The sequence below is a fragment of the Carlito syrichta genome, unplaced genomic scaffold (genome assembly GCF_000164805.1).
Source record: "Carlito syrichta isolate Samal-C Ts95f unplaced genomic scaffold, Tarsius_syrichta-2.0.1 Scaffold62547, whole genome shotgun sequence".
NCBI lineage: Eukaryota > Metazoa > Chordata > Mammalia > Primates > Tarsiidae > Carlito > Carlito syrichta.
Window position 1 is genome coordinate 56,326 of NW_007006643.1, and position 17,118 is coordinate 73,443.

Consider the following 17,118-nt stretch of genomic DNA (forward strand, 5'->3'; position numbering starts at 1 on the left):
GCAAACAAATAACTGTATTGGAACACCCTCCCTACTCACCTGATATGGTCCTCAATGACTTTTTTTACCCAAAGATAAAAGAAACATTGAAAGGAAAACATTTTTATGACATTCAAGGGTAATACAATGACAGCTCTGATAGCCATTCCAGAAAAGAGTTCCAAAACTGCTTTAATGGGTAGACTAGGTGCTGGCATTGATGCATAGCTTCCCAAGGGGAGCACTTTGAAGGTGACTATTGTGATATTCAGCAATAGGGTATGGAAGCACTTTTTCTAGGATGCGTTCACGAATTTAATTGTCAAGCCTCATATATCACATTTTCATAGGTTGATGGACACGTAGGTTGGAGACATTTAAAACAATTGTTTTTTAGCCGGGCTCAGTGGCTCAGCCTGTAATCCTACACCTTGGGAGGCTGACGTGAGTGGATTGCCTGAGTCTGCGGGTTCGAGACCTGCCTGAGCAACTTGGTGAGACATCATCTCTACAATAAATAAAAAAATCAGCTGGGAGTGGTAGCGTGCGCCTGTAGTTCCAGCTACTTGGAAGGCTGAGGTGGAAGGATTGCCGCCAGAGCCCAGCAGGTCGAGGCTGTGGTGGCCGGGAGTGGCCACTGCACTCCAGTCTGGGCGACAGAGTGAGACTCCAACTCAAAGAAAAAAAATTTTTTTTAATTATTTTAAAGACGTGTGGTACAATTCAGGGTTAGGTATACAAATATTGATTAATAAAACAAACAACAACAGATGCTGGCAAGGATATGGAGAAAAAGGAATGCTTCTATACTGCTGGTGGGAATGCAAACTAGTGCAACCTCTTTGGAAGAGAGTTTGGCAATTTCTGAAAGAACTAGAAATTGACCTTCCATATGACCCAGCAATGCCCCTATTGGGAATATACCCGGAGGAACTCAAATCATTCTACAAAAAGGAGAAAATTTTTAAAATTTCACTGGCTAGTATCATCTCAAAATCAAAATCAAAAATCTCAAATGCATATTCAAAACCACGAAACAATCCTTGCATAATTTCCTAGTAAAATCACTCTCTAAGAAGAATATTTCACACCATCTCCTCTCTTCTCAAGCTACCAACACCTCCCTCTTTCCACTTCCAATGGCCTTGTTTCTTTCTTCAAAGAAAATATGGAAGTCGTCAGAAGAGAATCTCCACAAATTGATGCCCAATATTCAACCACTTACCTGCATCTGTGCCTATATATTCTGACTTCCTTTCTGTTATAATGGTTGAAATATCTGTGTACTTAACCAAGGTCAATACTTTCATTTATGAATTTGATCCTATATTTTTCTTTCTTACTCTGGGACTACACTCTTTTGTATCATGAACATTTCCCTGCCTACTGGATTATTCTCACAAGCAAACATGTTGTAATATCCTCCATCTTAAACAATGTTCTAGGAATTACATCAGCAAAATGGCAGAATAGAAAACTTAAGACCCTTATTCCCCCATGGAGACATACGTTTAACAATTTATGACACAAACGCCTTCATGAGAAATTCAGAAACCAGTTAAGAGGTTCCTTATTGCACCCCACATACGTGCAAAGCAAACTTCACCAAAGCCCAGTAGGAAAACTCATGGCATTCATTTGCCAAACTCCTACCCATAGCTTGGTGCAGTGAAACTGGTAGAAAACCCTCGACTCCCAACTTATCACATACAAGGGAGCTTCTATTGGACCATCAGCTGATTTCTCAGAAAAAACCTTGTAGGCTACAAGGGAGAAGAATGATATATTCAAGTGCTGAAGAAAAAAACTGCATATCAAGAGTATTACATCTGCCAAAACTGTCCTTCAAAAATGGACAAATTAAGATTTTTCCAGATAAACAAAAAGAGAGAGTTAATCATTCAGCCTGCCCCATAAGAAATGCTGAAAGGAATCCTTCAGCTTGAAGAAAAATAATGATAAAAAACAATATAAAGCCTCATGAAAATATGAACCTTCTGGTAAAGGTAAATACAGAGATAAATGAGGAATTCTGTAGTATTGTAAGGTAGGTGTTTAAATCACCTTTAAAGATGGTATTTTAAAAACCATACAAAGCAATTACAGATCTATGTTAATATATATGCAATATAAAAAAATTAATTACTTTAGATCTAAAGACAAACGCAGGCTGAGAGTGACAATATAGAAAAAGGCAATCCATGTAAACAAGAACCTAAAGAAGCCAGAGGTGGTCATAATTATATCAGACAGAACAGGTTTTAAGACAAAACTGTCACAAGAAACAAAGACATTACATAATGATTAAAACATCAATTCACCAGGAAGATATTACAGTTATAAATATATATGCATATAGCATTAGAGCTCCAAAGTATACAAAAGAAACATTAACAGAACTGAAGGGAGACAGCAAAACAATAATAGTAGGACACTGCAGTACCCCACTTTCAGTTGTGGATAGAACACAGAGAGAACATAAAAAGAGAAACAGAGGACTTGAACAGCTAAACCTTGACAACTTATCCTAACAGACATATACAGAATGACACCCAACAAGAGCAGAATACACATTTTTCTAAGTACTCATGGTACACCCTCCAAAATAGATCACATGCTAGGCCACAAAACAAGTTGTAACAAATTGAAGAAGACTGAAATCATACAAAGTATCTTCTCCAACCACAATCAAATGAAACTAGATATCAATAACAGAATGAAAACAGGGAAGTCCATAAATATGTGGTAATGAAATAACTTACTCTTAAATAACCAATGTGTTAAAGAAAGTTAGAAAATACCTGGAGACGGAGGAAAACAAAAAGCACCACATACAAAAACGTATAAGATGTAGCAAAAAACAGAACTAATAGGGGAATTTATAGTGGTGAAAAAGGAAAGATTTCAAATCAACAACCTAATTTGATATCTCAAGAAACTAGAAAAAAAAGAAAGCACTAAACTCAAAATAGTAGAAGGAAAGGACCTATAAAGATTAGAGCAGAGATAAACATAATAGAGACTAGGAAAAAAATCAACAAAATTAAGAGCTGGATATTTCAAAAATATCAACAAAATTGACAAATCTTTAGCTAAATTAAGAAAAAAGAAAAGACTCAAATAACTAAAATTTGAAATCAAAGAAAAGATACTACACTGATGTCACAGAAATAAAAAGGACTGTAAGAGACTACTATGAACAATTATATATCAACAAATTGGATAACCTAGAAGAAATGGATAAATTTCTGGAAACATACAACCCACCAAAACTGAATCATGAAGAAATAAAAAAATCTAAACAGTTATAAAAAGTAATGAGATTGAAGCACTAATCAAAAACCTCCCAACAAAGATACACCCATGACCAGATGACTTCACTGGAGAATTCTAACTAATATTTAAAGAATCAACACCAACCTTCCTCTAACTCTTGCAAAAGAATTGAAGAAGAAATACCACAAAACTCTTTATATGAGGCAAGCATTACTCTGATACTGACAGCAGACAAAGACAAAATGAGAAAGTTAAGCTAGAAAACAATGTCACTGATGAATACTGATGTAAATATCCTTAACAAAATGCTAACTAAATTAAACAGCACATTTAAAAGATTATGCACTATGACCTAGTGGGATTTATAGCTGTGATGCAAGGATAGTTCAACACTCTTTCATACTCAACAAATGCTCATCAAACTAGAAATAGGGTGAAAAAATATAGTGGGATTTATAGCTGGGATGCAAGGATAGTTCAACACTTTTTCATACTCAACAAATGCTCATCAAACTAGAAATAGGGTGAAAAAATATAGTGGGATTTATAGCTGGGATGCAAGGATAGTTCAACACTCTTTCATATTCAACAAATGCTCCTCAAACTAGAAATACGGTGAAAATGCAATAAAATTTTTATATAAAAATCCCACAGATAACATTATACTCAATGGTGAAAGACTGAGAGCTTTTCTTCTAAGATCAGGAACAAGGCAAAGATGCTCATCCTCACCATTACTATTCAACACAGTACTGGAAGTCTTAGCTGGAAAAAAAAAATGACAAGAACTTTATTTTCTTAGCAATTTTGAAATGTCCAATAGTAAATAATTATTTACTAAATTCACACTGTGCAACAGATTTCAAAGAAAAAACTATCACTCCTGTCTAATTGATGCTTTGTACACTTTGAGTATCATTTTTCCATTCTACCCAAACTCCCCAGTGTCTGGTAACCATCATTTTACTCTCCGCTTGGAGTATGTTTTAGATTCCACATATAAGTGATAACATACAGTATGTCTTACTGTATTTGGCTCATTTCACTTAGCATAATGTTCTATGATACCCAAATGACAAAATTTCAGTTCAAATGTTCTCACCACAAAAAATGATAAGTATTTGAGGTGATGAGTTGTTTTTTCGAAGTGATGAATTGTTAATAACCTTGATGTAATTATTTCACATTTTATCCATGAATCACAACATCACTTTGTACCTCCAAAATATATCACAACTGTAATTTTTCAATTTAGTTAAAAATTAAAATTAAAAAAGGTTTCATCTGGAAAGCACAAGTATAGATGCTAGAGGTGGAAATAATCCTGAAGGGGCAGATGACAACTGTCATTTACCATAAACTATAAAGCACTAATGCTTTCTTAATTATGTATAATATTCTTTTGGTTTTCACTTTATTTTTTATTTTAAACATATTTTTTATTTTAAAATTGTGAGGTACAGTTAAGGGTTAGGTATACAAATATGCATCGTTCAGGCACCCTTGTTGATAAGGGGTATCCTCCCATCCCCAGACAGATACTGATTACCATTAATCCCACGATTTTCACTTTAAAACCATGAGCTTAAATAAGTACATGTGAGAACCTGAAAGAGACCCTGCTAACTGTGATACTTGCTGATATTGCAACAGTTTATGAAAGGTATTGATGATTGGTTATTCAGTCATTGCAGGCACCATAGTTATATCCCCTTCTTATAAGTCAATTAGAAAAGAATGAGTATGGAATCTGCCATGTGTCATGCCTAGGTTCAAATCTTAGCTCTGGCATTAGCTAACTTTGCAAACTTTTGTAAATTGCTTGACCTCCTTGAGATTTTGTTTTCTGTTAAATAAATAAAATGTAACAATAAAAAATGACAAGAAAAATAAGTAAAATAAATCTAAATTGGAAAAGAAGATGCAAAATTATCTCTGTTCACAGATGTCATGATTTTATATGTAGAGTCTGCATGCAATAAAAACTATTACAATTAATAAATGATTTCAGCAAAGTTGCAGGATACAAAAACAACACATAAAATCAGTCTCATTTCTATAAATTAATGATGACCAATCTGAAAATGAAATTAAGAAAAAAAATCTCATTTACTATAGAATCAAAAAAGATGAAATACTTAGGAATAAACTTCACCAGGTAAGTGAAAGATGTGTACAGTGAAAACCACAAAACACCACTAAGAGAAATCAAAGAAGTTACAAATAAATGGAAAGATAGCTCATGCTCATGGATTGAAAGTCTTAATGTTGTTAAAATGTCTATAATACCCAAAGTAATCTACAGATTCAATGCAATTTCTACCAAAATTCCAATGACATTTTTTGTAGAAATAGGAAAAACCCTCCTAAAAGTCATATGGAATTTCAAGGGATCCTAAATAGCCAAAATAATCTTGAAAAAGGGGAACAAAGTTGGAGGCCTCATACAACTTGATTTCAAAACATACAAAAAAGCAATAGAAGTCACCATGGTGTTGATATATTTTTAAAAATCTTTATTTTTTACTTTTGGAGGGTGATTTTGCTGGATGTATAATTCTAATTTGGTAGTTTTTTCTCCTTTTAACACTTAAAGTGATCAGTTCATTGTTTTCTTGCTTGTGTGGATTCTGATAAGAAGTCCACTGCAATTCTTATCTTCATTTTTCCTGTAGGTAAGGTGTTTTTCTCCCCACTGGCTGCCTTCAAGATTATCTCTGTGTTTGATTTTCTGCAGTTTTAAGATGATATGCCTAGGCATGAGGTTTTGTTTGTTTTGGTGTGTGTGTGTGTGTGTGTGTGTGTGTGTCTGTGTGTGTGTGTGTGTGTGTCTGTGTGTGTGTGTGTGTGTGTGCGTGTCTATCCTTCCTGGTGTTCTCTAAGCTTATTAGATTTGTGATTTGGTGTCTGTCACTAATTTTGGGATGTGCTTGGCTATTATTTCTTCAAATATTTCTTCTGCTTAGTGTTCTCCTTCTTCTCCTGGTATTCCAATCATGTATATGCTACACAATTTGGTATTGTCCCACAGTTCCTGGATACCGTTTTGCTTTTCTCTTTGCATTTCAGTTTGGGTAAATTCTATTAACCTATCTTTATATTCACTGATTCTATCTTTGCATATGTCAAGTAATCGAGTAGCCCATCAAAGTCATTTATTTCTGTTAATGTGATTTTGACTTTTAGCACTTCCTTTTGATTCTTTCTTATATTTTCTTCTTTCTTTAGACATTAGGATCTGGTCTTTCATTGTGTCTACCTTTTTCATTGGAGTCCTTAACATATTAACAGGAATTATTATTTTCTTCCTTATTTTTTTTTTCTTATAAAGATGTGGGGTACAATTCAGGGTTAGGTATACAAACATTGATTATGCAGGTACCCTTGTTAATGAGGTATGTTTCTCCCTTCCCAGCAGTTTCCCTCAACTGCCAATCCCACTGCCCCTCCCCTGGCAGTTTCCCACTACTGCCAATCCCTTTCTTATAATATTATAATTGTTAAAGCTCTGCTTATGAGTGAGAACATACGGTACTCTGTTCTTTGTTTCTGTGATAAATCACTGAGTATGATAGACTCTAAATTCAACCAAGTTACTGCGAAGTCCATGTTTGTCCTTCTTTATGGCTGCATAATAATCTATTGTGCATATGTACCACATTTTTAAAATCCAGTACAGCTTCGATGGGCAACGTGGTTGGTTCTATGCTTTTGTTATTGTGAATAGAGCTGCAACAAACATATGTGTGCAGGTATCTCTTTTGTAGAATGATTTGAGTTCCTCTGGGTATATTCCCAATCGGGGAATTGCTGGATCTTATGGGAGGTCAATTTCTAGTTCTTTCAGAAATCACCACACTGTCTTCCCAAGAGGTTGCACTAATTTGCATTCCCACCAGGAATGCAGAAACGTTCCTTTGTCTCGACATCCTCGCCAGCATCTGTTGTTGTTTGTTTTATTAATAATGGCCATTCTTACTAGGGTTAGGTGGTATCTCAATGTGGTTTTGATTTGCATTTTTCTGATGATAAGTGAGGCTGAGCACTTTTTCACATGTCTGTTGACTACCTGTATATTCTTCTTTTGAGAAGTGTCTATTCATGTCTTTTTCCCACTTTTTAATGGGGCTGTTTGTTTTTTTCCTTTCTGTGCATTTGAGTTCCTTGTAGGTCCTAGATGTTAGGCCTTATCAGATATACAGTTGGCAAATACCCCCCCCCCATTCTGTGGGCTGTCTCCCTGCTCTCTTGATGGTTTCTTTTGCTTTGCAGAAGCTTATTAGTTTGATGAGGTCCCACTTGTCTCTTATTTCTTAAGGTATGGGCATTTAGGGCTTTGAATAGGAATTGGTTGCCAGTTCCAATTTCCATAAGGGTGTTTCCTGCATTTTCTAAGATTCATATAGTTTGAGGTTTTATGTTTAGGTCTTTGATCCATTTAGAGTTAATTTTTGTGTATGGCGATAGGTAGGGGTCCTGTTTCAATCTTCTGCATGTGATCAGTCAGTTTTCCCAGCACCATTTACTGAATAGGTTCTCCTCTCCCCAGTGGTTGTTGTTGGAGGCTTTGTCAAAGATGAGTTGGTTGAGAAATTAAGGCTTTGATTCCAGAATCTCTATCCTGTTCCATTGGTCTATGTGCCTGTTCTTGTACCAATACCAGGCTGTTTTGATTACTGTAACCTTATAGTAAAGTTTGAAGTCTGGAAGTGTGATACCTCCCGTTTTGTTTCTTTTGCTGAGAATTGTTTTGGTTATTTGTGGTCATTTATGTTTCCCTATGAATTTCTGTATTGTCATTTCCAGGTCTGAGAAGAGTGATGTTGGTAATTTAGTGGATATTGCATTGAATCTGTAGATTGCCTTTGGTAGGGTGGACATCTTAACCATGTTGATTCTTCCTATCCATGAGCACGGAATATTTTTCCATTTGTTTATGTCTTTTAGGATTTCTTTGAGCAGTGTTTTGTAGTTCTCATTGTAAAGGTCTTTCACTTCTCTGGTTAGGAAGATGCTGAGGTATTTCATTTCTTTGTGACTATTGTGAATGGAATTGTGCTTTTAATTTGGGTCTCTGCCTGCTTGTTGTTGGTGTATAAGAATGCAACTGTCTTTTGCACATTTATTTTGTACCCTGAGACTTTGCCAAAGTCCTTTATCAGTGCAAGCAGGTTTTTGACAGATTCTCTTGGATTTTCAAGGTACAGGATCATATCACCAGCAAAGAGGGATTACTTGACTTCCTCTTTTCCTATTTGGATACCCCTGATTTCCTTCTCTTGTGTAATTGCCTGAGCTAGAACTTCCAACACAATGCTGAACAAGAGGGGTGAGAGTAGGCAACTTTGTCTTGTTCCAGTTTTCAGGGGAAATGTTTCCAGTTTCTGTTCATTTAGCAATATGTTAACTGTAGGTTTATTGTAGATGGCACTTACTATTTTGAGGTACATTCCTTCTATACCTAGGTGTTTGAGGGTTTTTATCAAGAAGGGGTGCTGGATTTTATCAAAATCTTTTTCTGCATCTAATGAGATAATCATGTGGTTTTTGTTTTTACATCTGTTGATGTATTTAATTACATTTATGGTCTTGTGAATGTTGAACCAGTCCTGCATCCTGAGGATGAAGTCTACTTGGTCATGGTGGATGATTTTTGAGATGTGTTTTTGTATACAATTTGCTAGAAACTTGTTGAGGATTTTTGCATCTATGTTCATAAAGGATATTGGCCTGTAATTCTCTTTTTTTGTTGGATCTTTACCCAGTTTGGGTATCAGTGTGATGTTAGCTTCGTAAAATGATTTGGGAAGAATTCCAGCTTTCTCAATTGTCTGGAATACTTTCAATAGGATTGGTATCAGTTCCTCCTTGTATGTTTTGTAGAATTCTGCTGGAAAGCCATCCGATCCAGGGTGTTTTTTTTTTTACAGGTAGTTTCGTATTGACAGAGTCAATTTCCTGGGTTGTTATTGGTCTATTTAGTGTCTTAATGTCATCTTGTTTCAATGTGGGAAGGTTGTGTGATGTCAGAAAGTCCTCCATTTTATTTAGGTTATCAAGTTTGCTTCCATATAGGTGTACATAGTAATCTCTGATAATCTTTTGTACTTCTTCGGGGTCAGTTGTGATTTGATCTTTTGTATTTCTGATTGTGTTTATTTGGACTTTTTCTCGGTCATTCTGGCTAGGGGTACATCTTGTTAATTTCTTTCAAAGAACCAGCTTTTTGTTTTGTTGATGTTTTCTATGATATTTTTGTGTTCTATGTCCCATATTTGGGCTCTTATTTTGGTAATTTGGATTCTTCTGCTAAAGTTGAGGTTTTGTGGTCTTTTCATTCCAGCTCCCTTAGGTGATTTGTTAGGCTCTCCACTTGTGATCTTTCCATTTTCTAGAGGTGTGCTTGTAGAGATATAAATTCCCCTCTGAGAACTGCTTTCATAGCATCTCAGAGGTTTTAGTAAGATGTTCCTTCATTTTCATTTGTTTCCAGGAATCTTTTAATTTCTGCTTTGCTCTCAGTGTTGACCCAGTGGTTGTTCAGCATCATGCTGTTTAGTGTCCATGCCTTTGTGGGCTTTGGGGAAATGCTCTTGGTGTTGACATTTATTTCTATTCCACTGTGGTCTGAGAGACCACAAGATTTCAACCTTGTGGAATTTGTTAATGTTTGATTTATGGACAAGAATGTGATTGATCTTGAAGTACGTTCCATGTGGTGATGAGTAGAATGTATATTTTGTGGTTGTTGGGTGGAATAATCTGTAGGTATCTACTAAGACCATTTGGTCAAGTATCAAGTTTAGGTTCTGGATCTCCTTGTTGATTTTTAGCCTCGATGATCTATCTAGGACTGTTAGTGGCGTATTCAAGTCCCCTACTATAATAGTGTTAGCGTCAATATCTTTTTTTTAGTTTACTTATAATTGCTTTATAAATGCTGGTGTGCCTGTGTTGGGTGCATTTATGTTCAGGATGGATATTTCTTGTTGATGGATTGAACCTTTTATCATTATGTAGTGTCCTTTTGCATCTCTTTTAATTTTTGATAGCTTAAAGGTTGTTTTGTCTGATATCAAGGTCGCAACTCCTACCTTATTTTGTGATCCATTTGCCTGGAAACTCATTTTTCATCCTTTAACTTTGAGTCTGTGTGCATCCCTTGTGTGAGTTGAGTCTCCTGGATGCAGCAAATAATTGGGTCATGGTTTCTTATCCAGTTTGCCATTCTGTGTCTTTTCAGCGGTCCATTTAGTCCATTCATATTCAGGCTGATTATTGAAATGTGATTGTTTATAGCTGTCATGAAGTTATTATAAAGTTTTTTCTTTGTTTGCTTCTTTTCTTTTGGCTTTGGGGTTGATGTGTGTGTGTTTTCAAGTTTCTTGTTGCACTGTATTCTCTGTTGATTCTGTGCTCTGCTGTTCTTTTGGGAAGTGTGTGGTCAATCTTATTTTTCTTTCTTCTGTGCTTAATGCCTTTTTAAAGTGTCTCCTGTAGAGTTGGTCTGGAAGCTGCATAACCTCTTAGGAGTTGGATGTCTGGGAAGGATTTTAATTCTCCATCACTGATGAAGCTGATCTTGGCTGGATAGGAAATTCTTCATTGAAATTGTTTATCTTTGAGGACTTTGAATATAGGGCTCTAATCTCTTCTTGTTTTTAGTGCTTCTGCCAATAGGTCTACTGCTATTCTGATTGGTTTTCCCTGGTAGGTAGTCTGACCTTTCTCTCTTGCTGCCTTTAAGATTTTTTCTTTTGTGTCTACTTTGTATAGGCGAATTACTATGTGCCTAGGGGTTGATCTTCTCATTTGATGTCTCATGGGGGTTCTCTGTATCTATATGCTGGGCTGGTCACATCTCTGGTGAGATGGGGAAAGTTTTCTTGGATTATCTCCTGGAGTACTTGCTCCAAGGTGTTCTCCATTTCCCTTTCTTCTTCTGGGATACCAATCAGGCATAGGTTCAGTCTTTTGATATAATCACACATTTCTTCTAGGCTTTGTCTTTTCTTTCTGAGTTTTCTTTCTATGTTTTTTACAGATCGGGCTAATTCCATGTTCTGGTCTTTAAGATCTGAGATTCTTTCTTTGGCTAGATTAATTCTGCTTTCCATGCTTGTCATCTTGTTATTTCCTGGGTGAAATTTTTTATTGCCAGAATCTCTGTTACAAGTTCTTTCAGTGTTGCATCTTGTCTTTCTTGAGTCTTATTCACCCTTTTCATCCATTCCCTAATCCCTGTCATATTCTGGGGCCAGTCATTGGTTACTTCCATTGTTTGGGCACCAAGGTCTGATTTTTCAGTTTTGTCTTTGGTACAATTGAAATTGCCTGAGGTCTTCCTTTGGTTTTTCACTATTCGTGACAGATCTCTTGTTTTCTCTTTAATTCTATTATTTGGCATCAGTGGGAGAGGCTTTCCCTTCTGATGTTTGCTCAGTCTTCTATTCTTCCCTGATCTGGGATCTACATGTGTTCTATTTTGAAATGGGATGGTAGATGGGAAGCTTTGCTGTCTCTTGTAGTTTTTGACATTTGAATAAAGTAGGGGATGGGGCACTAGGATTCAGAAAATACTTGCAAATTACAATGTTCACTTATTGTGGTATGTGTTCCCTGAGACACACTCCCCACCACTACTCTATATGATGATGCAAAGCTGAAACCAATGCAAAAAACAACTGAAAACACACACACACACACACACACACACACACACACACACACACCCAGACATACACTCACACCCCAAAACAAACTGGAATAACAACAAAGTGAAACAAAACAAACAACAAAAAACCAAGAAAACTAAACACACACACACACACACGCCTAGCACAAAGTGAATATAGAAGAAAAACAGAAAGATGGTGGGGGAAGGAATTCAGGTCGAACCCTCACGCATATATTGACACACACCTTAAACTATAAAAAATTAAAATTAAAAAACTCGGAACAAAAGAGCAAAAACTAACCAACAACAACAGCCAAACCAAATTGAAAGATGAACACTCAATCATTCACATACATACATAAACAGAAAATGAGAAATAAAAAAAGAAACAGAAAAAGAAAAGAAAAAATTTTGAGGGGAATGCAGATCAAACCCTCACATACACATTCATGCACAAAGGAATAATATTTAAAAAATAGATCAACTAACAGTCAAAAAATTAAAAAAAAATCCTGCCCTCTTGTGGCAGGCTCTGTAGTTGTTCCTCTCGTCTGATCTGCTATCTCCTGCAGAGCTTCCACCTCTTTCACTCTCTCCTCAGTGTCTGAAACAGGGAAGGAGGAAGGGCAGTGGAGGTGGGTGGGGCTGCAGTCCTTCCCTCCCACTCTTGTATTATCAGGGAGATCTCCTCTGCTAAGGAGGTGTGGGATTGTCTCTTCCCCAGGTATGTACTCATGGGGGGTGCCCCAGCCAGGCCTAACCTGGAATGGAGTTCTCCTATTGCGACGTCCAGGCTCTGCCTGGGTTTGTCCCTCTCAGTTGTGACCCAGCTGGTCTGACGTCGAGAGGATTGCTGGGGAGGAGGGGGTTTGGGTTAGCCCCAGACTCACCACTGATCTCTTTGGAGTCCTTCCTTATCCTTTCCTGGCCACACACATTGTTCTGTGGCTGGATCAGGGTAGGGGGTGCAGCGCCTGGGACTCGGCACTTGTCAGGTCCCTCTGAAGTTTGTGCTTTTAGGATATTCCCTCTGGGCCACAATCAAGCCCTCAGTAGTTGATCCACCAGTCACAGAGATAGGTCTGTTGCTCCATGGTGAGCAAGTCAGAGCACTTTCTTGCCCCGCCTTAAGATAGTGGTGGGTGCCTCTCTTGTCCTCTTTCATGGAACTTTGCCTCTGGACTCCCTCCACAGTCCCTACTGCCAGTGCCCTGACAGGTGCTGAAGTGGTGAGGCAAAGCCAGGAGCCAGCAGTCTCTCTCCTGCTGCAATGGTCAGGGAGAGCCTGGGGCAATGGTTACTCCCTGCCGCTTTTTGGCAGAAAAACTTTTGTCGATTTTAAAAAAGTGTCACTCAGCTTCTGCAACCTGAGAAGCACCAGGGATGAAGCAGAGAAGCTGCAGCACCAGCTGTTGCACCAAGGACCTGGCCACTTGCTCATGAACCCGCACTTAGTCAATCTCTCCCAGCATTTTCTTCCCAGGGAGGGTTTGTTGATTAAAACAAAAGAAAGAAGGAAAAAAAAAAAGAAAAAGATAATGGCATTCGGCTTCTGCATCCCAGGAGTCACTAGGGTCCAAGCCCAGCATTTGTGGTACCAGTTGCTGTACCAGGAGAGACCTGGCCACTAACTCCCTAACCCTCACTCAGTCACTCACACGCCTACTTGCTCACTAGCACCTACACAAAATTTTTCATACACTCGTTCACACAGGGACTTGCACAGTCTGACTGGCTCAGCTGCCATCTTCCCAACCAACCTCAACAATAGTCATTTTAAATTGTTTATACTTATAAGGCATAATACAATATTTTCATATATGTATGCATTGTGGAATTATTAAATCAAGCTATTTAACATAGCCATCACCTCACATACTTATCGTTTCTGTGGTGAGAATATTTGAAATCTACTCTCTTAGGAATTTGGAATATATACTATATTATTATTAACTATAGTCACCATATTGAACAATACATCTCTGGAACTTATTCCTCTAATCTAACAGAAAATAGTACCCTTTGTCCAATACCTCTCCATTCCCCCCTCCCCAGCCTCTGGTAACCATCATTCTATTCTCTACTTCTATGAGTTTGAGGTTTTTTAGATTTCACATATGAGTGAGATTATGTAATATTTTGTCTTTTTTGTGCCTGGTTTATTTCTCTAAGCATAATGCTCTCCAGGTTCATCCATGTTCTCTCAAATGACAAGACTTTTTTTTGTATAATGTGGAATAGTATTCTATTGTAGATGCATACTTTTTTTTATCCATTCATACAATGATGGACACATAGGTTGATTCCATATCTTGGCTATTGTAAATAATGCTGTGATAAACATGGGAGTGAAGAAAACTCTTTGACTTACTCATCTCATTTCATATGGTAGTTCTATTTTTAATTTTTTGAGGAATCTCTATATTGTTTTGCATAGTGCCCATACAAATATGCACTTTCACTGATGGTAAGTATACAGGATTCCCTTTCTCCACATCCTCACCAATACTTAACTTTTTTTTTCTTTTTCATGATAGCCATTCTAACAAGTGTAAGATGATATCTCATGTGGTTGTAATTTGCATTTTCCTGATGATTACTAATGTTGAACATTTTCTCATATATCCATTGGCCATTGGTATCTCTTCTTTTAAAAATATCTATTGAAGTTCATTGCCCATTTTAAAATTGGGTTATTACTTTCTTACTATTGCGTTGAGTTCCTTATATATAGAGGGTATTAACCCCTTATTAGATGTATAGTTTGCAAATATTTTCTTCCAATCTTTAGGTTGTTTCTTTATTCTGTTAATTATTTCCTTTGCTGTGCAGAAGTTTTTTAGTTTGATACAATCCTATCTATTTTTGCTTTTGTTGTCTGTGCTTTTGTGGTCAAATAAAAAAAATAATAATTGCCCAGACCAACGTCTTGAATGCTTTCCCCTAAATTTTGTTCAATTAGTTTTACAGTTTCAGGTCTTATGTTAATCTGTAATCCATTTTGAGTTGATTTTTGTATATGAAATGAGATAAGGGTCCAATTCTATTCGTCTGCAAGTGAATATTCAGTTGTCTCAACACTGTTGAAGAAACTGTCCTTTTCCTATTGTGTGTTCTTGGCACCTTTGTCAAAAATCAATTGACCATAAATGCGTGGTTCATTTTGGGGCTCTGTATTTTGTTCCATTGGTCATTGAGTCTATTTTTATGCTAGTATTGTGCTGTTTGATTATCATTGCTTTGTAATATAATTTGAAATCAGGTAGTGTGATGCCTCCAGCTTCTTGTTCTTCTCAAGATTGCTTTAGCTATCCAGAATCTTTAAAAAAAATTTTTAAAGATGAGTACAATTCAGGGTTAGGTATACAAATGGTCATTGTACAGGTAAAGTTTGGGCCTTACTTTGGTCCCTACTTCACTTGGTTTGATATGATATACCCTTATTGATGTTGTGTGACCCCTCCCCGGCAGTTTCCTACTACTACCAATCACTTTCTTATAGTATTATGATAATTGTTCAGGGTCCACTTATGAGTGAGAACATATGGTACTTTGTTTCTGTGATAGGTCACTGAGTATGATCGTCTCTAAATCCATCCAAGTTGCTGCAAAGTTCATAATTTTGTCTTTCTTTATGGCTGTGTAATATTCCATCGTGTAACTATCCAGAATCTTAAGTTGAAAATTTTTCTTTCCAGATGAGAAACAAGACAAGGATGATGACTCTTGCCACCCTTATTCAACATCATGCTGGAAGTCCTAGCCAGAATAATTAGGCAAGAAAAAGAAATAAAAGGCATCCAAATAGGAAAGAAAGAGATGAAATTGTCTCTGTTTGCTGATGACATGATCTTATATATATAAAACTCTAAAGATTTCACCAAAAACCTGTTAGAATAAACAAATTCAGTAAAATCAACATGCAAAAATCAGTATTACAAACACAATAAACAATCCTAAAATGAAATCAAGAAAAATCCTATTTAGAATAATTACCAAAAAAATCTTAGGAATATTAACCAAGGAGGTGAAAGATCTCTACATTCAAACGTATAAAACATTGATAAAAAGTTGAGAAAAGAAATAAACAGAAAGACATTCCATGTTCATGGATTGGAAGAATACTATTATAATGTCCATACTGTTCAAAGTGATCTATAGATTCAATGCAATCCCTACGAAAATCTCAATGGCATGATATTTTTCATAGAAATAGAAAAAAATCCTAAAATTCTGACTGATAATTTCAACACTATTCCATATGTAAACCTAGTTCTGATTTTACTTTGTCACTTCAAATTGTGTTATTTCTTGCCTTAGCATATTTTATAATTTTGCTACTGTTGGAATTCAGACATATTGTATAGAGCAGTACCTACTGAGGTAAACAGGACTTTACTATGAGTACTGATATTAATCTGCCCAGGAGTTAGGCTGTGTTTGATTTTTTTGTTATCTCTATGAGTATTGGAGGCATTAAATTCCTCTAGTGATCTTGTTTTTGTCTCCTTTCTTGGCCTTAGTCTTTTCCTTTGTGTTGTACCTCAGAGACAGTCTATGTCTTGCATCTCTCCCAGCTGTGATGCTCTGTTATTTTAACTGGAGATTTCTTGTCTTGTTGTAGCGTGTGGAGGAGGATGACATTCTACAATCTTAAGTCTCAGTCTTTGGAGTGTACAGTGGCTCGTATCTTGGGAATGTGACTTTTCCATTTTTTTCTCTCTTCCAAGGTGTGGTGGATTGAACTGTATCCCCTAAAAGTATATGTTGCCCCTGGTACCTGTGAATGTGACCTTAGTTGGAAATACAGTCTTTGCAGATGTCATCAAGTTAAAATGAGATCACACTGAAATAGAGTGGGCTCCAAATCCGGTGAATAGAATCTTTATAAGGAGAGAGAGATTTGAAGACACAGAGGAGACACAATGAAGAAAGCTATGTGAAGATGGAGGCAGAGACTGGAATGATGTTGTCACAAGCAAAGTAATGCCAATGCTTGCTGGCAACCATGAGAAACTAGAAACTCCTAGCCCCCAGAACTATGAGAGAATAAATTTATGTTGTTATAAATCACCTCATTTGCATAATTTGTTAAGGTTGCCCTAGAAAACTCAAACACAAGAGTAATGCTCCTCCTTCCCCACCATCTATGGTTTTAACATTCCTAGTCTGTCTTTGAAATCCTC

General features: G+C 36.7%; 1 protein-coding gene across 2 annotated transcripts in view; it reads right to left on the bottom strand.

The window, feature by feature from the left end:
• The window catches only part of TMLHE (trimethyllysine hydroxylase, epsilon), a 120,446-nt gene that overhangs the window by 49,924 nt on the left and 53,404 nt on the right, over positions 1-17,118 (bottom strand). The gene's annotated exons all lie outside the window — the stretch shown is intronic.